Source organism: Balaenoptera acutorostrata, chromosome 13, assembly GCF_949987535.1.
Source record: "Balaenoptera acutorostrata chromosome 13, mBalAcu1.1, whole genome shotgun sequence".
NCBI classification, from domain to species: Eukaryota; Metazoa; Chordata; class Mammalia; order Artiodactyla; family Balaenopteridae; genus Balaenoptera; species Balaenoptera acutorostrata.
The window spans coordinates 39,378,563-39,401,784 of NC_080076.1; positions in this window are offsets into that span (position 1 = coordinate 39,378,563).

Genomic DNA, 23,222 nt, shown 5'->3' on the forward strand with positions numbered 1-23,222 from the left:
GTTTACGGTTGAGCAGAAATTTCTTTAAAAATAAATATTTAGCTTTAAGTTTCACAGAACAATACAAAAGGGGAATCTAAGTGAGATATAACAAATCAGGTTATGAAAAAGTATTTGAGTATAATTGTGTATAAAGAGCAGAAAAATATATAACCCTTGATATTAATGACAGCACAAATCTGTGCATTAAATAAATAGCAAACAATGAATGACTAAAAGATAAATGGGAGGTCAAAAAGAAAGCAGGATACAATAATATGATTTCATTAGAGATAATTTATCAGAGGAAGAGAGATTTTTGTTAATGGGGGACATGAGTGTTTGAGTAGACTGGAAGACTTCCAGAAGAGGGTCTTAAAAGAGGAAACATTTATAGGGATAGGTAAGGGTGCTCTGGAGAGAAAGTTTGATTTGAAGAAGCTGAGCAAGAGATAAGAGAAAGTTCAGGAGAAATGGATAAAGTGTGTGGAGACATTTGTATTCACATATCTTTTGGGTGGAGATGCTCATATTCATAATCAGCTGCCCCTCCTTGGACCTCATGCCATTGTTTCATATTCAGATCAAACAGTAAGTTGGGAGGAAACTACTACTATGAGGACTTCCAGACATAACGGTCCACTGGCGATAGAAAAAGATATACCGCTGTCCTCAAGCACCTCAGACTAAATCAAATGAAGAGAGGGCATCAGTGCGGTGATGTAATGTGGTAGAAAGAACAGTCAAGTCAGCAGCCCTGAGTTTGGGTTCCTAACTTTGAGTTACTACCTCATTGTGTACAGTGAAACAAGCTTTTTAACCTTTCCAGACTTGACTTTCCTAATCGGAAAAGTAGAGATAATTAAGTTATAATATGAGAAATCACTCTTCTAACTAGGAGCTGTTGCCAAAATATAAACCATCTCCTCCTCTTTGAAGAATTATTTGGAAAGTCTGGCCAGGGAAAGCTTATTGGTAGAGGTCAGATTGAAGGTAGACCTAAAATATGATTGCCTCAACTTCATGCTTATGAATAGTGGAAAGTAATATTATTTCTGTCACTGTATCAACAATTACTTTCAGAAACACCTAGTAATTAGGGATAAAGTATAAACGCACAGAAGAGCAAAGCTGGACACTCATTCCATGACAGGTGAACCCAGATCTTAGCAAATAGTAGATCCTCTAATAACATTTATTGAAAAGAAAAATGTACTTACTGATTTGAGCTATAACTTACATACAGTAAAATCCACTCCTTTTAGTGAGTGATTCTATCAAGCTTAGTTGCTTTAAATGCAGACATAAGGTAAGACATTTGTGCTGATACATCTATCCTTGTTTGCTCATCCCCATTGTGACCACAGGGACATAATTTGTGAGTAGTTTGGTCAAGAAAGGAGAAAAATCTATGATATCCATATTGAGCAAAATAATGGACCCATAACTGTCTCATTGTCCCCCATGAAGGAATGACAGTAGCAATAGTGATGGAGATGGACAATGAACAAGGTAGCTCATAGGTTCCTATTTTAATATCTTCAATTAAGGCTGGCCATAGCTATACAGTCAATAGACTGAGGACCTAGGGAACAAACCTCAGATGGGGATGAGAAGAGAGGAAGAAAATGGGTAGAAGATTGAACTCTCTAGGCAGAATTATTGGTTTCCTCAAAATTGTTTGCAAAGTAAATTTCTGTATATTCTACTACATTAGCTCTCAGTTTCATGACTAAGTTGCTGATTTTATATCCCTCATCTTATATGGAGTTGATCTTCCCTTCCACTAAACTATTACAGTCACAGAAAAAGGTACAAATCTGTTCAAAATGACATCTAATGGAAAGTAAACTTTTTATAAACTATTATTACCAACAATCAACTAAAGTCTCAAAAGATGAAGCTAGTTCTTTTCCCATTTGACATCATAAACTCTGTAGTGAAGAAAAGAAATATAGCTCAAGTGAACACAGCATTTCTTGAATTCCCAGGCTTCTAACAGTTTCAACGCTCAGTGGCTCACAGAGAAAGAGAATTGACCCTTGTTGTTTTCCTATAGCCCATTCCCAAGTCCTACATGGACACGAACGTATTTTACAAATTAGCGGGGTGATATAAGTTAAAGAATAGAGAAGATCCGAACATAGGAGAGAAAATAAAAACTTAAAATAAAGGCAAAATATCAAGTAAGAGAATATAACAATAATTAAACAACACAAGAAACACACACAAAAGAACTGAAATCCTTGGGGAATGAACTTATTTACTAAAATATATGACCAAAAAGTCTTATAAAAATATTGTTAATTCTTTAAGTATCACAAATCAAACTCACTCACTTTTTTTTTTTTTTGAAAACTACATGGGGACTATCATTCATTCTCTGGAGAGACATTTTTGTAGAGAAAAAAAGAGGCCACCATTGTTGTTGCCTCCCAAGGCTCCAATCGAACTTAAAGAACAACATGACCAAGTTGGCTCCCTAAAAATGAATGACTGGCAATGCCCAGAGAAAAGAGGCTTGGGTAGCACAGGGGGAAATCATTAGATAGCATTCAGCCATCCCCTTCTCAACTGTGGAGGATAGAGGAAGCTTAAGGAAGAGAGGGATCAGGATGGGGGAAAATCTCAGCCTATAAAACACTTCCTAATAAATGCTTAATTAAGAATATATACTGACAGGTATATACAAGAAAAAAAATATTTTTTTTGTTTTTTATTTTTAAATTTTTATTGAAATATAGTTGATTTAAAATGTGTTAGTTTCAAGTATACAACAAAGTGATTCAGCTATATATGTGTGTATATATATATATATATATATATATATATATATATATATATATTCTTGTTTTTACATTCTCTTCCATTATATGTTATTACAAGATATTGAGTAGAGTTCCCTGGGCTACAGTAGGTCCTTATTGGTTATCTATTTTATATATAATAACATGTATATTTTAATCCCAAACTCCTAATTTATCCCTCCCCCCCCCCCCATTTCCCCTTTGGTAACCATAGGTTTGCAAATAAATATATTTTTATTTGCATTTTGGGAAGCACCTCATTCACTAAGAATAATGTATATAACACCAAAATGTGTACCATCAGCCTTTGGCTTGGCATCATTCCTTTCCTTTCCATTGAAGGAAAATGAAACACTCTCATTCCCTTGAAATCATCTTTTTAAAGCTGAAAATTAGAAATGGTTTCCTTTATACTGCAGGGCAACCCTGTGAGAAGGAGAATTAGGTGTCCATGTTTAGTATGCAAGACATCCCCTCAAAGTAATCCCTCACCTCTTTGCCACATGCTTGAATTTCTACATATTAGTCATTTTTTCCAACCCCATGTTACAGAGACAGGCACAGAAAGAAATTATTCCGTAGGAGGATGAAAGTAGCTCTCTTCCAAAGCAAAACAATTTGTAGTAAACTACTTTTCACATTTGTTGGATTTGGAAGAAACCAAAAATGATCAGACCTACGAGAAACTGATTTTCAATATGACTTGGTTTGAATACAGGCTTCTAGAGTTATTCCCAGAATTAGGGTCTCTTCATTATACAACTCTAGGAGATATCATTCTCATTTAATTCTATGTGAATGTGGCAGCAAAGTTGTGTAATGCATAGCCTGTGCAACTGTACGTGCAATACCATCTATATCTCTCTGAGCATGAATAAAACCTCTTGGCAATTTTGAAAGAGAATGATTTTAACTAGTGCAGATGGCTAGTTAAGCAGGCTTGTTAAATAACCAGTGAACACTGGGCATATCAACAGGCCCTCTCCAACTTTTCATGATTTTAACCTCATTTTTAATAAGTATGGAAGATTTCAAATCATCCTTTTAAGAACAGAATTGGCACTGTATCTGTGAGGACTGTGTATTTATTGTTATCACTGACTCTCTCCAATGTTCCTGATTGATTTCTTCTCTTGAACCCTATTAACCAGCAAAACAATGAAGGAAAATGTTTTAATCACAGATGTTTTATTTGCATATAATATTTGTAAATTTTAATCAATTCAATATCCATTATTTCATTTGACCCTCCGCTTAAGGGTGAATGTTGCTCACAAGACAGATCATGGGACTGAGAATCCAGAGGATTAAGAAACTTGTCCCTAATCCATAGTGAGTAGTCCCAGGGTTGTGATGAATCCCCACATTTTCTCTGTCCTAATCTGCTATGTTTTCCTTTCACCATCTCTTGGCCCTGACAAAACCATGTGCTCCTTTCATCAACCAAGTAGAAACAAGTATATGTACATTTTTGCTTATATACATTTTATTTGCTTATTCTTTTGTTTGTTTTTGTTAAAACATTAAATTAAATGCCAGACAAATTCACTTCTCCCGGAAGGAAGGGAGACAAGATCTATATTTTGCTCTTATTTTAGGTGGGGTCACTTCGTGAAACTTGGACAGCACCGGCATAGCCAAATTCAGAAATCTAGTTCACCCTCGTCAATCCAACGCAATAACCCACGTTCATGTTACAGAGCTCTCATGTATGTGTCCTCCTCCCCGTGGCTCCTGTAACCATGGCTTCCTGTCCCACACACAAACCCTCTGCAGACTTTCAAGAAGGCATCTCCTTCCAGCCACTTAATCAGTACCCTGTCCCCCTGCTGCAGTCTGGCTAGACAAAGTAGAAAGTGTCACTATTAAGCTGCTGAGAATCAGATGTCATGTCACACATGCGGTTTCAGAAGAATGGTTATAAGAGGGACAGCAACCTCCCTGCCTGGTGACACTGTGATGGTTGGCCCTGTGGACAAGTGGCCTGGAATCTCATTAGCCTCTTTCCTGGCTGCAGCATTACATGTTGAGCATCTGTCTCCTCTGATTGTAGTTCTTAGCTTGGGGCCTTTGGGGAGCATGCCTCTGGTCTAAGTGCTTTGTTACCACTCTAGTTTTCAACATGGAGGGGAGGACTTTATGAACTCCTTTGCCTGTCTGTCCAACTGGACTATCACCAATTAGTTTCTCCTCATCTACAACCAAGTTTTTATCATTGTCCAGTAAAATGTCCTTTCTGTTTGTATTCACGTAACAGAGCACTGAGAGTTTTATAACTTATCCTGGCCAAGATCTGGTGCAGATCTTTTTCTGATTTATTTCACAATCCTTAGCCAGTCTGCTCCCTGTGTCAGGAGTCTTATTTAAACTAAGGTTGCAGAGCATATCTAGCTTTCCTTTCCACTGATTGGATTCTCATAAGGCCAGGTTATCTGAATAGTCAGTTTGTTAGTTAAACAAGTCAAGTTTATACATATCAACATTCTGTACTTGGGTTAGTGGGTATAATTACATGCCATCTTGGGTTCTACTAGTAGCTGGTTAATACTTTTTAGGAGAATCTGGTAACTATGTATACATTTTCTTAACCAGTAAACTCTACTACCAACAAGAACTTTAAAGAGAGAGGGAAAACTAGCTCCATCATCCTCTAACAACTCTGCATAGATATTTGTGCCTATTCTAATAGGCTCTTGATGGTTATTTTGGGCCCAGGGGACAATATTTTCCTACTATGTCCCTTAGAGGTGCTTCTGGGAGCCTGTGACAGTCCCTTTTCTGCACTTCCACACAGATGACTCAGGCTGCATTACTGTCAGACTAATGTTTGTCACTCTCACTTGTGCAGGTAAAATCCATGATAGTAGGACCATGGTTAATTCACATTACTGTGCTCAGCTCCTGGCATCATGTTTGGCACTCTGTAGGGACTCACTGATGTTTACTGAATTTTATTGAAACTTATCAGGAATGTCCTGGGGGCAAGTGTGGTATGCTGGATAGCTCAGCTCATGGACTTGGAATGAGGGTTCGAACCCCAGAGTGCCAGCTGTTATTTGTGTGATTGGGGGATCTTCACTCTCTTGAGACTCAATTTCCTCTTCTGTAACTCCCTACCAAATACTGTCATTGTAAACATTGAATGAAGTAAGATGAATGAAACACCCCCTCACAATGTCTAGCACATACTGCACACAAAACCAAATCTGGGTTTCTTTTTTTCTCCCCTTCTTCTTTGATACTGATTTTGAATGTGATTTTGGGAGACAAGTATCCTTTAACACCCAAGCCTTCCAGTAATCTAGATCCTCCTTGTGTTTTAAGTATTCTTTGTTGTCTGTTAAGTGGCCTGAAGCCATTAATGATTCACTCATTGGTCTTAATAAGCTAAAATGCCCCTAAAGGTGCTTTCATAACACAGGAAAAGGGAAGCAAAGGGTGGAACCATTTATTCTTTGAATTTGATTGATGTCGACAGGCAATCTGGACAGCTGAGGTTCAAATACATACTTTTTTCCTTTTATTTCATGGCAGGATTGATTTTGGCCTGAATCATCTGAATAATTGCCTTAGCTCCCCTAGGACATGCCTTTCACTTTGTGGGTATAGACAGCTATAGAAAACAAGTATTATTTTAACCTCCTCAAAACATGGAACTCTCAAACACAGAGAGGTTAATTGGTTTGACAAATGTCACACAGCTCTCAGTCCTGAAGCTGAGAGACAGCCTCCAGGTCTCCAGGCTACCCCTCCTCTCAACACATTACAGAAAACTATTACAGCTGCTTAAACACATCTATGCTTTAAATAGAAATAATAACCTTTAAAATCACACATTTCTTCCCTTTTGGGTATAGAAAATCATAGTCTGAAGCCAGTATAATAATGAATTGATAACATATAAAGAATTTTTAACATGTCCATTACCTAAATGTCACATATTCTCCTGTCTTAAACAATTTCTTTGCACTTAGGTAAACCAGATAATAGATTGTTGGGAAACAAACAAATAAAAGAGGTTAAAGTTGTGGGTTTTTTTGTTTGTTTGTTGTTTTTGTTTTATCAAATGACAAATGATGATATTGGGATTCATAAATTCATCCATTCAATCATGTGTTTTGAAATTCCTTCTATGAGCATGGTTCTGTGCTGTAGAAAGACAAATACACATCTTAGGCTCCCATTGAAGTGCATTTTCCTTAAGAATTAGTGAGGTGCAGCCCTGGAGAAAGATCAATACCAAGAGTATGAAGGACGAGGATTTCCATCCTAATTTTGCACTGACAGGGCAAATCACAACTACCCATGAAGAATGGAAACTGTAGTATCCAGTTGGACTAACACTAATCAGTTTCATTTAGAACCCAGTGAGATCATGTAAATGAAACCACTTTGAAAATGTTGAGGGACTCTATGAATGAATTACTATAATCTTTCTATTAAGGGAAGAAGACAAGACTGTGATTAGTACAAGGCTGTATTTAAGCACCAGCTCCATGGAATGAATGTTATGAACCCTGTGAATCTCGAAAAGGAAGAAAATTCATATGTGCTTTGGTAGTCGAAAATAGCCCTTGTTTTGGGACTGGGTCTTGGATTGGAGCTTTTGTTTATATAGTGTGTTTACCTTTATGTTGACAAATGTGACACCATACATTCTCAGTATAACCTCGTATTTCATGAGCCATTAGAGAACAAGTTATTAGCCCTATTTTCCCTTTAGATAATTTGAAGTCCATATATGTAAGTTCAAGATCATGCTCAAGATCACATAACAAGCTACTCCTTAAAGGTAGGATCTGTAACTATGGGCAGTGGGATTGGAATTGTCCTCTACAAGCCTAAACATAATATCACAGAGAAGAGGAAGGAGTAGGTTATATTAAGCTATGTGTCTCAATTTTGTGGAGGAGGATGCTGAAATAAATGCGAGTCTTTGAATGACCTGTAGATTTCAATCATAGCTGTATGTCTCCCACCCATTCACAAGTAATTGAAAACTCTTGAACACCACATTTTGTTCTACCTAAAATGTGATTGCACTTCATGGCAGGTTGTTTCATAACACTGGAGCCCTTTGGAATGCGGAAGGAACTAAGCACAAGATAGGACCCAAGATAATTTGAATCTACTCTTAGTTTAAGGACTAATTTGCTCTGTGACTTTAAGCAAGTCCCTGAATTTCCCTTAACTTTCCTACATTTAAAACTGGAACAATACCCCTTTCCCTACTTCCCTTATAAGTGAAAAGATTATATGAAAATGTACAAGGATAATAAATGTTAATACAAAAGTTAAAGTGCCTTACAAAAGCAAGATTTTTCTTAAGAGGTTTCTCTGATGGTTATTTTAGGGAAGGATAGCATGTATGATCATCAATCAATCAAAGTGTCCTGAGTAAGCTCTATAGAGAGGGCAAGAAATACAGCAGGATCATGAGAATTTAGGGGGGTGCATCAAAATAAGTAGATGTGATAACTACATACAGGTAAGCTCACACTCAATGAAATTGTTGCTCATTGAAGACCAAACATGTGGTACACATTTTAGAAAATGCAAAACTTCAGAGGAAAGAAATTTAGCTTTCAAGAAGAGGTGGAACTCTACCTTGGCCTGACAAATTGGTAGGACAGAGGAGGGCAAGGAGAAGGAGTCATCATTTCTGTAAAGTAGACTGTAACCTCCATGAGGACAGGGTTTTTGGTCTGTCATGTTCATTGATGTATCCCAGGGCCAGCTACCTTGTTGAGGTACTATAAACATGTGTGACTGGATCAGTGAGGGATGGCAGCATGGGCAAGGTCTGCAGGTGAAAATGAACCAGTGTACTGGAGTAAACTAGGCTATCTTCCTGACAGGAGAAGTTTCACGATGGAGTTTAGGAGATAATAAGTGTGAAAGAGTATTTACAGCCAAAGCTGAGAATAATACTGAATGGAAGGATCAAAGCTTCCTAGTATTTGGAGCCATGAAGAATCCTAGCAATGTTAAATATCTTAATCTGGGCTCGACAGACTCCCAGGCAGGGCACGATTTATAGATGTGTTCTAGGGAATCCATAACACCCTCACCTAATATGGATTGAGCAATTGTGTATGCAAGTGTGATTCTCATGGTTGGGCTTAGCTTTCTGTTAGATGCCATGAAACAGCCAAAGAGATCCTGACTGAAGTCCTGAAAGTCCACATATGTAGCTGCTTTGTTACATGAGGAATCATTTAATCACATGTTGTTATGGCATTTGGGGAACCTTCATAATTATGCTATGCTTATTATTTCATTGTGATTAATCTCTTCTGCTACATGGTTAAATATCTTTATTGTTCAAATACATCCTCAAGTGCCTCTGAGATGTTTCAGTGTGCTGAATTCAGTTTCAATAATCCCTTCTTAAGGACTTCCCAGATAGTTGAGGCTACTAAGATAGCAGACTTAGAAAATATCTCCATAACTGCCTTTTTATCTAGGAAGAAAGATAAGGCTCCTATCATGAGCATCCATTCCCTAAAACCGGAAGTAAAGAAAATAAAATACACAGTGTGAATTTTTCAGTAAGTAGGCATGCATTTACATCAAAATTAAAGGAGGCAATGGAAATGTGGACTGGCAATGTCCTCTGAAAACTCTAAGTGATGGTCCCCCAGTGAGGAAGGAATGAATGTCCATCAAGCTTGGTGACACCATGTTCCCATACACCTCTATCTATAAAATTTGGCCCAGAAATAAAGGCTGGAATCTGATTCTAAAATTCAATCAGTTTTAATTCCAGCAATTGCAAAATCGTTTTTGCATAAATATCTCTCAGCAAGATGTAAGTAGCATTATTAGTGATTGCTGATGAACCTTCAGCTCTTCTGAGAGATGACAACTGTCTTGTCACCAGCAGGTTTACCAGCAGAGTTTACTAACAGGTGTCCTGATAAATGGAATCATGCACAAGCCTTCTCTTCACACCAGAACTTAGATTTTCCTAACATCCTTACTGTGGTCTCGTTGTTTTATTGTAGGAACAATAATATCTATGGCATCATGATCAAACAAATGATGCCAATTACAGTGGTGGAAATATACACACAAGGTAGCATGAAACATCTTTTGGCCTTATCAGTTAAGGCAGTAGTAGAAAAGGGGTTGCTGCACTTCCAGTGAAGTAAGTTCAGAATCTCAAAATCTTTGTTGCATTGCCTCGCAATATTGAGGAACAAAAGACTGGATCTGGTAGAGAAAATAATCGTGTACCTGATGAGAATTCTGATGAGGCCAGATGTATAATTTTGGGACTCAGCTTTGAAGGGGTATACAGGTCATTTTGATCTTGAATTTTGAGAAAGCCTATATTAAACTAGGTAGGTTTTAGAGTTGTGAAATTGACTCTTATTTCTTTGGACATAGTGTAAGGCCTTAAGTGGACCACAAGGTATTTTGGACTTAGCAGGACATGCCAGCTTATGGCACCTTTGACCAAGTGTGAGCAACTGTTTCTATAGTGACAACTTAAAGGAAACTGTCCTTGGGTGCTCTGGCCTTGAGCAGAGACTCCTAACCTTGGACACAGGCAGAGGAGGGCCTCAGCACACAGCAATGGACCACAGACTCCTACAAAAGCACCCACAGCTAAGGTAAGAAAAGAGTGCACTTATGAGTAGAGATCCTTTAAGTATCTGATTATTTTTTGAATGTTGCTTCACCAATATGGTGGAAGCTTCACAAAGAGTAGTAAGGACAAGTTGATGCCTGGTTGATTATACAAATATTAATTGCCCTGTAAATTAAATGTACCTGATTAAAGAAGAGTTGGGGGAGGACATTCAAGATGGTGGAGGAGTAATACATAGAGATCACCATCCTCCCCACAGATACATCAAAAGTACATCTACATGTGGAACAATACCTACAGAACACCTACCGAACTCTGGCAGAAGACTTCAGACTCCCCAAAGGCAAGAAACTCTCCACTTACCTGGGTAGGGCAAAAGAACAAAGAAAAAACAGAGACAAAAGAATAGGGATGGGACCTACAGCTCGGGAAGGGAGCTATGAAAGAGGAAAAGTTTCCACACACTAGGAAGCCCCTTCACTGGCAGAGACAGGGGGTCGGGGGGGTGGGCGGGGGGAAGCTTCAGACCCACGGAGGAGAGTGCAGCAACAGCGGTGCAGAGGGCAAAGTGGAGTGATTCCCACACAGATAATCAGTGCCGGCCAGGACTCACCAGCCTGAGAGGTTTGTCTGCTCACCCAACAGGGCGAGTGAGCTGAGAGCTGAGACTCGGGCTTCGGAGGTCAGATCCCAGAGAGAGGACTGGGGTTGGCTGCGTGAATACAGCCTGAAGGGGGCTAGTGCACCACAGCTAGCCAGGAGGTAGTCCGGGAAAAACTCTGGAAATGCCTAAGAGTCAATAGACCATTGTTTTGGAGTGCGTGAGGAGAGGGGATTCAGAGCACTGCCTAAACAAGCTCCAGAGACAGGTGTGAACTGTGGCTATCAGTGGGGACAACAGAGACTGACATGAAACGCTAAAGCTGCTGCTACAGCCAACAAGAAGCCTGTGTGCAAGCACAGGTGACTATCCACAAATCGCCTCTCAGGAGCCTGTGAAGCCCACTACTGCCAGTGTCCAGCGATCCAGGGACAACCTCCCCAGGAGAACACATGGAACGCCTCAGGCTGTTGCAACATCATGCCAGCCTCTGCTGCAGCAGGCTCACCACGAATTCTGTACCCCTCCCTTTCCCCGGACTAAGTGAGCCAGAGCCGCTTAATCAACTGCTACTTTAACCCCGTCTTGTCTGGGCATGGAACAGATGTCCTCAGGCGACCTACATGCAGAGGCAGGGCCAAATCCAAAGCTGAACCCCAGGAGCTGTGTGAACAAAGAGAAAGGGAAATTTCTCCCAGCAGCCTCAGGAGCAGCGGATTAAATCTGCACAACCAACTTGAGGTACTTGCATTGGGAAATACCTGAATAGACAACAAATCATCCCAAAATTGAGGTGGTGGACTTTGGGAGCAACGGTAGACTTGGGGTTTGATTTCTGTGTCTAATTTGTTTATGGTTTTATGTTTACCTTAGCTTAGTATTTAGAGCTTATAATCATTGGTAGATTTGTTCATTGATTTGGCTGCTCTCTTCCTTTTTTTATATATATAATATATATATTGTTCCCTTTTTCTCTTTTTGTGCGTGTGTATGTGTATGCTTCTTTGTGTGATTTTGACTGTAGCTTTGTTTTTACCATTTGTCTTAGGATTCTGTCTGTCCATTTATTATTATTTGTTTTTAGTATAGTTTTTAGCATTTGTTAACATTGGTGGATTTGTTTAATGGTTTGGTTGCTCTCTTCTTTCTTTCTTTCTTTTTTTATGACTTTTAAATTTTTTATTTTTAATAATATTTTTTAATTTAATAACATTATTTTATTTTATTATTTTTTTCTTTCTTTCTTTCTTTCTTTTCTCACTTTTCTTCTGAGCCATATGGCTGACAGGGTCCTGGTGCTCCAGACAGGAGTCAGGCCTGAGTCTCTTAGATGGGAGAGTGGAGTTCAGGACATTGGTTTACCAAAGACCTCCTGGCCCCACATAATAGCAAACAGTGAAATAACTCTCAGATACCTCCATCTCAAACCTAAGACCCAGCTCCACTCAACGACGAGCAAGCTACAGTGCCGGACACTCCATACCAAACAACCAACAAGACAGGAAAGCAACCTCACTCATTAGCAGAGAGGCTGCCAAAAATCATAATAAGTTCACAGACACCACAAAACACACCACTGGACACGGTCCTACCCACCAGAAAGACAATAACCAGCCTCATCCACCAGAACACAGGCACCAGTCCCCTCTACCAGGAAGCCTATACAACCCACTGAACAAACCTTATCCACTGGGGGCAGACAACAAAAACAAAGGGAACTATGAAATTGTAGGTGTGAAAAGCAGACCCCAAACGCTGTAACTTAAGCAAAATAAGAAGACAGAGAAATACACAGCAGATTAAAGAGCAAGGTAAAAACCCACCAGAAAAAAACAAATGAAGAGGAAATAGACAGTCTACCTGAAAAAGAATTCAGAGCAATGATAGTAAAGATGATCCAAAATCTTAGAAATAGAATGGAGAAAATAAAAGAAATGTTTAACAAGGACCCAGAAGAACTAAAGAGCAAACAAACAATCATGAACAACACAATAAATAAAATTAAAAATTCTTTAGAAGGGATCAAAAACAGAGTAACTGAGGCAGAAGAACGGATAAGTGACCTGGAAGATAAAATAGTGGAAATAACTACCACACAACAGAATAAAGAAAAAAGAATGAAAATAATTGAGGACAGTCTCAGAGACCTCTGGGACAACAATAAACACACCTATAAATTCGAATTATAGGTGTCCCAGAAGAAGAAAGAACAAGAAAGGGACTGAGAAAATATATGAAGAGATTACAGTTGAAAACTTCCCTATTATGGGAAAGGAAATAGTCAATCAAGACCAGGATGCACAGAGAGTCACGTACAGTATAAATTCAAAGAGAAACATGTCAAGACACATATTAATTAAACTATCAATAATTAAACACACACAAAAAAATACTAAAAGCAGCAAGGGAAAAGCAACAGTTAACATACAAGGGAATCCCCATTAGGTTAAAAGCTGACCTTTCAGCAGAAACACTGCAAGCCAGAAGGCTGTGGCTGAACATATTTAAAGTGATGAAGGGTAAAAACCTAAAACCAAGATTACTCTATCCAGCAAGAATCCCATCCAGATTTGACAGAGAAATTAAAACCTTTACAGACAAGCAAAAGCTAACAGAATTCAGCACCACCAAACCAGCTTTACAACAAATGCTAAAGGAACTTCTCTAGGCAAGAAACACAAGAGAAGGAAAACACCTACAATAACAAACCCCAAACAATTAAGAAAATGGTAGTAGGAACATACATATTGATAACTACCTTATATGTAAATGAATTAAATGTTCCAACCAAAAGACATAGACTGGCTGAATGAATACAAAAACAAGACCTGTACATATGCTGTCAACAAGAGACCCACTTCAGATCTAAGGACACATACAGACTGAAAGAGATCGGATGGAAAAACATAGCCCATGCAAATGGAAATCAAAAGAAAGCTGGAGTAGCACTCTTCATATTAGACAAAATAGACAGTAAAACAAAGCCTATTAGAAGAGACAAAGAAGGACAGACGTAATGATCATGGGATCAGTCCAAGACGAAGATATTACAATTGTAAATATTTATGTACCCAACATAGGAGCACCACAATACAAAAGGCAAATGCTAACAGCCATTAAGGGGGAAATTGACAGTAACACAATCAGAGTAGGGGACTTTAACAGCCCGCTTTCACCACTGGACATACCAAGCAAAATGAAAATAAATAAGGAAACACAAGCTTTAAATGATACATTAAACAAGAAGGACATAATTGATATTTATAGGACATTCCATCCAAAATCAACAGAATGCACTTTCTTCTCAAGTGCTTATGGAACATTCTCCAGGATAGATCATATCTTGGGTCACAAATCAAGCCTAGGTAAATTTAAGAAAATTGAAATCATATCAAGCATCTTTTCCAACAGCAACGTTATGAGACTAGTTATAAATTACAGGAAAAAATCTGTAAAAAATACAAACACACTGAGGCTAAACAAAACACTACTATATAACGAAGAGATCACTGAAGAAATCAAAGAGGAAATCAAAACATACCTAGAAATGAATGACAATGAAAACACGATGACTGATACCTATGGAATGCAGCAAAAGCAGTTCTAAGAGGGAAGTTTTTAGCAATGCAATCCTACTTAAAGAAACAAGTAACATCTCAAATAAACAACATAATTTACACCTAAAATAATTATAAAAAGAACAAAAAAACCCAAAGTTACTAAAAGGAAAGAAATCATAAATATCAGAACAGAAATAAATGAGAAGGAAATGAAGGAAACAATAGCAAAGATCAATAAAACTAAAAGCTGGTTCTTTGAGAAGATAAACAAAATTGATAAACTATTAGCCATACTCATCAAGAAAAAAGGGAGAAGACTCAAATCAATAGAATTAGAAAGTGAAAAAGGAGAAGTAACAACTGACACTGCAGAAATACAAAGGATCATGAGAGATCACTACAAGCAACTCTATGCCAAAAAAGTGGATAACCTGGAAGAAGTGGACAGCATTCTTAGAAAAGCACAACCTTCCGAGACTGAACCACGAAGAAATAGAAAATATAAACAGACCAATCACAAGCACTGAAATTGAAATTGTGATTAAAAATCTTCCAACAAACAAAAGCCCAGGACCAGATGGCTTCAAAGGAGAATTCTATCGAACATTTAGAGAAGAGCTGACACCTATCCTTCTCAAACTCTTCCAAAATATAGCAGAGAGAGGAATGCTCCCAAACTCATTCTACGAGGCCACCATCACCCTGATACTGAAACTATGCAAAGATGTCACCAAGAAAGAAAACTACAGGCCAATATCACTGATGAACATAAGTGCAAAAATCCTCAACAAAATACTAGCAAACAGAACCCAACAGCACATTAAAAGGATCATACAACGTGTTCAAGTGGGCTTTATCCCAGGAATGCAAGGATTCTTCAGTATATGCAAATCAAACCATGTGATAAAGGATATTAATAAATTGAAGGATAAAAATCAATGATCATCTCAATAGATGCAGAAAAAGCTTTTGATAAAATTCAACACCCATTTATGATAAAAAAACCTCCAGAAAGTATGCAGAGAGGAAACTTACCTCAACATAATAAAGGCCATATATGACCAACCCACAGCCAACATCATTTTAGCCAAAGCATTCAGAGAAGAAAAAGAAATAAAAGGAATCCAAATCAGAAAAGAGGAAGTAAAACTGTCACTGTTTGCAGATGGCATGATACTATACATAGAGAATCCTAAAAATGCAATGAGAAAACTACTAGAACTAATCAGTGAATTTGGTAAAGTAGCAGAATACAAAACTAATGCACAGAAATCTCTTGCATTCCTGTACACTAATGTGATGAAAATTCTGGAAAAGAAATTAAGGAAACACTCTCATTTACCATTGCAGCAAAAACAATAAAATACCTATGAATAAATCTACCAAGGAGACAAAGGCCTGTATGCAGAAAACTATAAGACACTGATGAAAGAAATTAAAGATGATACAAACACATGGAGAGATATACTATGTTCTTGGATTGGGAGAATCAACATTTTGAAAATGACTATACTACCCAAAGCAATCTACGGATTCAATGTAATAGCTATCAAACTACCAATGGCATTTTTCACAGAACTAGAACAAAAAATTTCACAATTTGTATGGAAATACAAAGGACCTGGAAGAGCCAAAGCAGTCTTGAGAAAGAAAAATGGAGGTGGAGGAATCAGGTTCCCGGGTTCAGACTATATTACAAAGCTACAGTAATCAAGAGAGTATGGTGTTGGAACAAAAGCAGACATATAGATCAATGGAACAGGATAAAAAGCCCAGAGATAAATCCACACACATATGGTCACCTTATCTTTGATAAAGGAGGCAAGAATATACAATGGAGAAAAGGCAGCCTCTTTAATAAGTGGTGCTTGGAAAACTGGACAGCTATCTGTAAAATAATGAAATTAGAACACTCCCTAACACCATACACAAAAATAAACTCAAAATGGATTAAAGACATGAATGTAAGGCCAGACACTGTAAAACTCTTAGAGGAAAACATAGGCAGAGCACTCTATGACATAAATCACAGCAAGATCCTTTTTGACCCACCTCCTAGAGAAATGGGAATAAAAACAAAAATAAACCAATGGGACCTAATGAAACTTAAAAGCTTTTGCACAGCAAAGGAAACCATAAACAAGATGAAAAGACAACCCTCAGAATGGGAGAAAACATTTGCAAACGAAGCAACTGACAAAGGATTAATCTCCAAGATATACAAGCAGCTCATGCAGCTCAATATCAAAACAACAAAGAACCCAATCCAAAAATGGGCAGAAGACCTAAATAGACATTTCTCCAAAGAAGATATACAGATTGCCAACAAACACATGAAAGGATGCCCAAGATCACTAATCATTAGAGAAATGCAAATCAAAACTACAATGAGGTATCACCTCACACCAGTCAGAATGGCAATCATCAAAAAGTCTACAAACAATAAATCCTGGAGAGGGTGTGGAGAAAAGGGAACCCTCTTGCACTGTTGGTGGGAATGTAAATAGATACACCCACTAGGGAGAACAGTATGGAGGTTCCTTAAAAAGCTAAAAACAGAACTACAATATGGCCCAGCAATCCCACTACTGGGCATATACCCTGAGAAAACGATAATTCAAAAAGTGTCATATACCACAATGTTCATTGCCCCTCTGTTTACAATATCCAGGACATGCAAGCAACCTAAGTGTCCGTTGACAAATGAATGGATAAAGAGGATATGGCACATATATACAATGGAATATTACTCAGCCATAAATAGAAACGAAATTGAGTTATTTGTAGTGAGGTGGATGGACTTAGAAACTGTCATACTGAGTGAATTAAGTCTGAAAGAGAAAAACAAATACCATATGCTAACACATAGATATGGACTCTAAAGCAAAAATGGTTCTGAAGAACCTACGGGCAGGACAGGAATAAAGACACAGATGTAGAGAATGGACTTGAGGACACAGGGAGGGGGAAGGATAACCTGAGACGAAGTGAGAGAGCGCATGGACATATATACACTCCCAAATGTAAAATAGATAGCTGGTGGGAAGCAGCTGCATAGCACAGGGAGATCAACTCAGTGCTTTGTGTCCACCTAGAGGGGTGGTACAGGGAGAGTGGGAGGGAGATGCAAGAGGGAAGGGATATGGGGATATATGTATACATGTAGCTGATACACTTTGTTATACAGCAAAACAACACACCACTGTAAAGCAATTATATTCCAATAAAGATGTTAATAATAAATAAATAAATAAATAAATAAATAAATAAATAGATAGATAGATAAAAGAAGAGTTGGATGAGAGCTATATTCGAATATTTACCTCTACTTTTTCTGTTTGATTTTTGTCTTGGACCAACCTGTTTCCTCCTAGGTGCATTGCCAAATGGCTTCATCACGATCACTCAGGAGAAGCATCCACCCCATAGATGCCACTAGAAGTCAATGCTGCTTCAGCGACAATGACAAAATGGTATAGGATAGTTGGTGTTATTTTCTGCTCCTAAAGGGCAAATAACAGTAGTGTTGCGAATGGGTAGACAGAGATACATGACTGAGCATTTTGAAGAGAAATAAGGTCTTAAATGAAAGAATGGCTCTAGTTAAAACAGAGTTCAGAATTATACCATCTCTTGTCCACTTGCAGGCCTCTGATTTACTTCTATGTATGAGCAAAACTTATCTAGGCATAAAAATACCCAAAGAATATTCAGTAATTATTACAATTATATGTTAGACTTCACCCAAGTTTAGTGCTTTATAATACTCAGCACTGTAAGTCTTTGAAGTAGACAAGACTAGAACCAAACTATTCCTGCCTTAGGATCGACACTTACCTTGGTACTATAGCCCCTGCCCTGTGGCTCCTTGAGCATAGACCTCTGCCCCTTGAGACCTCTTTGTACTGACCTTCTAAAATTTGACCTCCTATTGATAGGTCTTAGAATAACTATTCTAATCAGTCGCTAATTTTTACATCCCACATTCTTCTAGAATGCATATGGTACATTCTAGCCCCCCATTTTTCTACATTGGACTATCATACCTTTCTCCCAATTAAAGTTGCTGTCTCCATTGTTGACCCTCTATCAAAGTTCTGGCGAAAATTGAGATGCTAAGCTCAAGGTTTTAATTTAAGGGAGTTTAATAAAGAGACCATTCTCAGAGGTGAGGAATTGGCTAACAAGGCCAAAAAGACTCAGTGAAAGACCCAAACTAGCAAGAGCAGAAAGTCAAGACCACCCCTGAAGGAGTCTCATGCCAAAAAGCTGGCTCCATAGAAGAGGGGCTGCCTGATAGTTGCCATGTCCTTAGAGAAGTACAAACACTGATAAATGTGTGGGAACTTGTAGAGAGACTGGGTGGTATAAATAAAACAAACTACCCCTCCCTCTGATCTCAGTCTCTTGCCAATGTCTTCCACTGATGAGCCCCTACTGGCATTGAGATGGCAAGGGGCCTGGGCTGTACAAGCCATAGTGGTCAGTGCAGGACACAGAAGTACAGAGAATGTGTGTGTGAAAGGGAGTAAATGGAGGATGACCACCCCCTGCAAATCTATCATCCACAGATGAGTCAGAATCCTGTCTCCAACATGCTCTACTTAGCTGATCCCTCCAGTCATCAAAACGCTCCCTTGCTTCCCCACCACCTACAGAATCAAGCCCAAGCCAGACACTCAAAATCCTCCTTGCTCTTGGCCTGCTGACCTCTCTGTCATCAACCCCAGACACTCTGCCTCCTCGAATTATTTTAAACCATTATACTGTTTTTTTTTTTTTTTTTTGTAGTTCTCCTCACCGACTGGGTCACTTCTTGCCTTTAGGCTTTTGTTTATTTAATTTCCTCTGGAATACACTTTCCTCCCTATATACCAATCAACCTCAAATGTCATCTCCTTTAGAAAGTCTTGGCCAAAGTCTACATAATTCTATACATACAGCTGACCCTTGCACAATGTGCAGTTTAGGGACACTAATCCCCACACTGTTGAAAATCTGAGTATACATTTACAGTCTGCCCTCAGTATCCATGGTTCCTCCATATCAGAGGTTCTGCATCCTCCTAGTTAACCAGCTGTGGATGGTGCAGTACTGTAGTATTTACTACTGAAAAAAAATCCATGTGTAAGTGTATATGCACAGTTCAAACCTGTGTCATTCAAGGATCAACTACATTTCTTTTTTTAGAATTTACCCTAATATTAGATTGGACCATATGAAATTTCTTCTATTCTGCTGTTTTTGACCAACAAAAATGCAAGTTCATATGTAGAGCCTGTCTCTCTTGCCCATAGGAAAGTCTCCTGAAGGCCGGGCAATCTTCTAGAAGGGTTTATTCCTTGTCGGGTAGCTCAATAGCTGCAAATGGTGGGTGCTTTATATCTGTGTATGGAACTGAACTGAACAAAGGCCCATATTTCATTTTTTCTAGGCCATGAGGAGGAGGGACTATATAAAGCTTGATTTCTCCATAAATATTTGTTGTTTGGAACATAAAACATCTCAAATCCTGTTTGTCAGTTCTCATAAGCAAGAGAAATGGGTGAAATGATATTTTCTAAGTTTGTTCTGGACTTGAAGTATCTCAGCTTTTGAAGGACTCAGTTTGCAAAGACCTAACCACCCATCTCCACAGTTTTAAGAATTCTGAAAGTTAACTTCATAAAAGGAGAGGGTCGATATAATTGATCAAGTATCCTCAATAGCAAAATACCAGAGGTGAGGCAGTAGGTTTTATACAAAGCATATTAATACACATAAATAAACCAGGTAGAGGCTAAGGTCCCTTGTTGTTTCCTAAACATCGCCTGCAAAGTGAAAACTGCAGCTGATAATATTTGATGTCATTCAAAGTACAAGGTCCTCCAGAAGCCAAGATCTAAATGGGGCCGACAACCAGATGTGACATTTGAGCTTTCTAGATTTATAGCCTATTTCCAAGTCACTTTACCTGCTATATTCACGAAAAAGAAAAAAGAAATGCCACCTGACCAAAAATGACCAATGAGTTTTCATAAATCTTTCTCAAGTTCTGTCAAAACTAAGATTTCCGTGGTAATTCTCTTATAAAAAGAAATGTAAAATTTATGCCAAAATGGGGGGTGGAAAGGGGAGGTGCCTGGCAGCATTCAGAAAGCCAAAGCTTCTGAGCAAAATTAGCTCATGCTTCTCCCCACAGGAGTCACATTTTGGCCCCTCATTTCCTGAGAACACCATTTCTTGTGAAATATAAGGACACAACCTATGTGTATATGTGTGTGTGTCTGTGTGTGTACATTTTAAATCCCTCATCCTGAACCCCCCACTGCTTAGTGACGTGGGTCCTCATCTCTTCACGCCTCGTTAGGGCCAGGCTGGGCCAGCTGGCCCGGCTGTCCCTGTCCTCAGGCCCAGGCGCCATTGTCCCAGAGCTCGCCAGCCTGCATCCCTTTGAAGCTGCTCCAAAGAAACTTTATCCCTCTGTTCCAGCTGGCGTTTCATTAAGCCCAGGCTTCACAGAATTTTCCACTCCCATTGACACATCAGAGCAAAGATGTAGCCATTAAAATAATGAAGAAAAAGGGAGCGAGCAGAGGAAAAACGGTTCTGAGGGGAAATTGAAAAGGAGTACAAGGTTATTTAAAAAATAAAGGCTAACTGCAGAAAAATAAAATCTACCCACTTTCTCGGCTCCCTCTCTCTCTCTTTATTCCTCCCCTATTTGTGTGTGTCCTAAGCTGTCCAATTTTTTCACGAAACTTCATAAGGAGTGACTTCAGAGAGACCCTTGTTCTATGAAAAAGCTGATAGTCACAGGTCTAAATTAGGAGCAGCTGATAAGAATCCAAAAGACATTCTGAGTCCACGTGGACACAAGGGAACTCTGTGCACTGAAGACCCAGTGAATCTAAAACCTAACCTTCTCCCTTGCTAGGAAATAAATCATTGCATCTCCTGCTGGTTAGAAAGCAAACCCATCTGACTTATTAAACACCCTGTGTGTGACCTCCCTACAGTTTTGCCCAGCAGCGAGTGTCTGTTCCAGACCATACCTGTCTCTTCTTCAAAGGAACATTGGTTCCATATTTATTTTGTCATAACATCTTTTTTGATGCTTACCTGCTTCATGGGTAATGTATCTATAATGTGTTTTTTCTCTCCAGAATTAGTTTATGGGTTTAAGAATCAAAATCATTGTGTGTCCCTTTTTTGCGGTCTCTAAACAAAGACCTTGCAAGAGATTCTACACAGAATTTATATTTGCCATAATATCTATCCAAGGTATCAGATGCAGCAAACTCAATCAAAGACTTGGACAAAGAAGATGTCATAAAAAGGCTTTAAGCTCCTAAAACAGCTGTGACAAATCCCAAGCACTAAACCTATACATTTTATCCCCCTGGGCCTCATTCAGGCATTGTGATTTCATTAACAAGCCTGCTTTTCTAACATTTCTTCCCACAGGAATTAGAAGCAGTGACCTAGAAGTGGGCTCTTAGATATACGTCTGATGACAGAAGGGTATGTGACAGCTGACATATAACTGAAGGAAGAAACAAACCAAAAAAACCCAAAAAACAATGAACAAACATATTGCTTCACAATGCAAAAATTGGTGTCTATAAAAATTTATTTTCAAGTATATTCTACAACTGCTGTTAAAATGCAAAATATATATACTCTTGAAAAGTGTACTATAAAATGGTTAAAATTTGTTTTTATGAAGCAAAATACATCAGGCATTTACAACATTTATGTATATGGTCCCCCCTCATTTCAAGTATTTCAGATAGAATTGAGTGTCATCCATGTCAGTGTTCAGATCGTATTATCCTGAAATCAGTGCCTCTTTATGCACTTAAATTAAAGACCATTGAAAGAAATGCTCACTTATTTGTACAGACATTAAGAAAAGTTCACAAGGTTCAAGAAAAGCCTATTAGAGTAGTGATCTAGTGGAAACAGATACCAAGTGAGACAGGACCACACAGGAGGAGATCTTTGTTCTAGAGAATGACAAACTCATGCTCAAATCTTAACCCTCCCTTCTCAGCATTGACATTGTATGACTCTGGTCAGATTCTCCAACATCTCCTAGGTCACACCTGTGAGAAATAATTGAGGTTTTATATATTCCAGGATCCACATCTGGCTCACATGCAGAAACCTGTGTTCCAGGAATTGGTTGCACTCAACACAGAGTTGGACACGCATTTGGTGTGGGGCTGAGTAGAATCTTAAGGAAAAACATAATTGATCCATTGATTAGCATAGAGGAGTTAATTCTGTGGAAGATTAAAAAAGGGGAGGTGGAAAAATATTGCACACACATGAAACAACTTTCCCAGAATAATCCAAGGAAATGATGGAGTATTGAACTGGAACTGAAATTACTATAGTTAAGTCAGTCACTGAAGGTTGGATGCATCATGGTGGTGTTATGGTAACAGTAGTACTGAATGGTTTGGGGATGAGCACAAGGGCATTGCAGGTGGGGGGATGAGAGAGAATTCTTGAGTGGGGAGTAGCACAGTAAGCAGTGGATGAGCTGCCTGGTCAGTCAGAAGCTTCCTACTAGTTCCTATCTGGCACCAGTACACAGTTCTGCAGTGTCCCCTGTCACAGAGTCACACAGAAGTTTGGAATCTTGGCTTTGCCACTCACAAACTCTGGGACATTGAGCAACAAATATAACA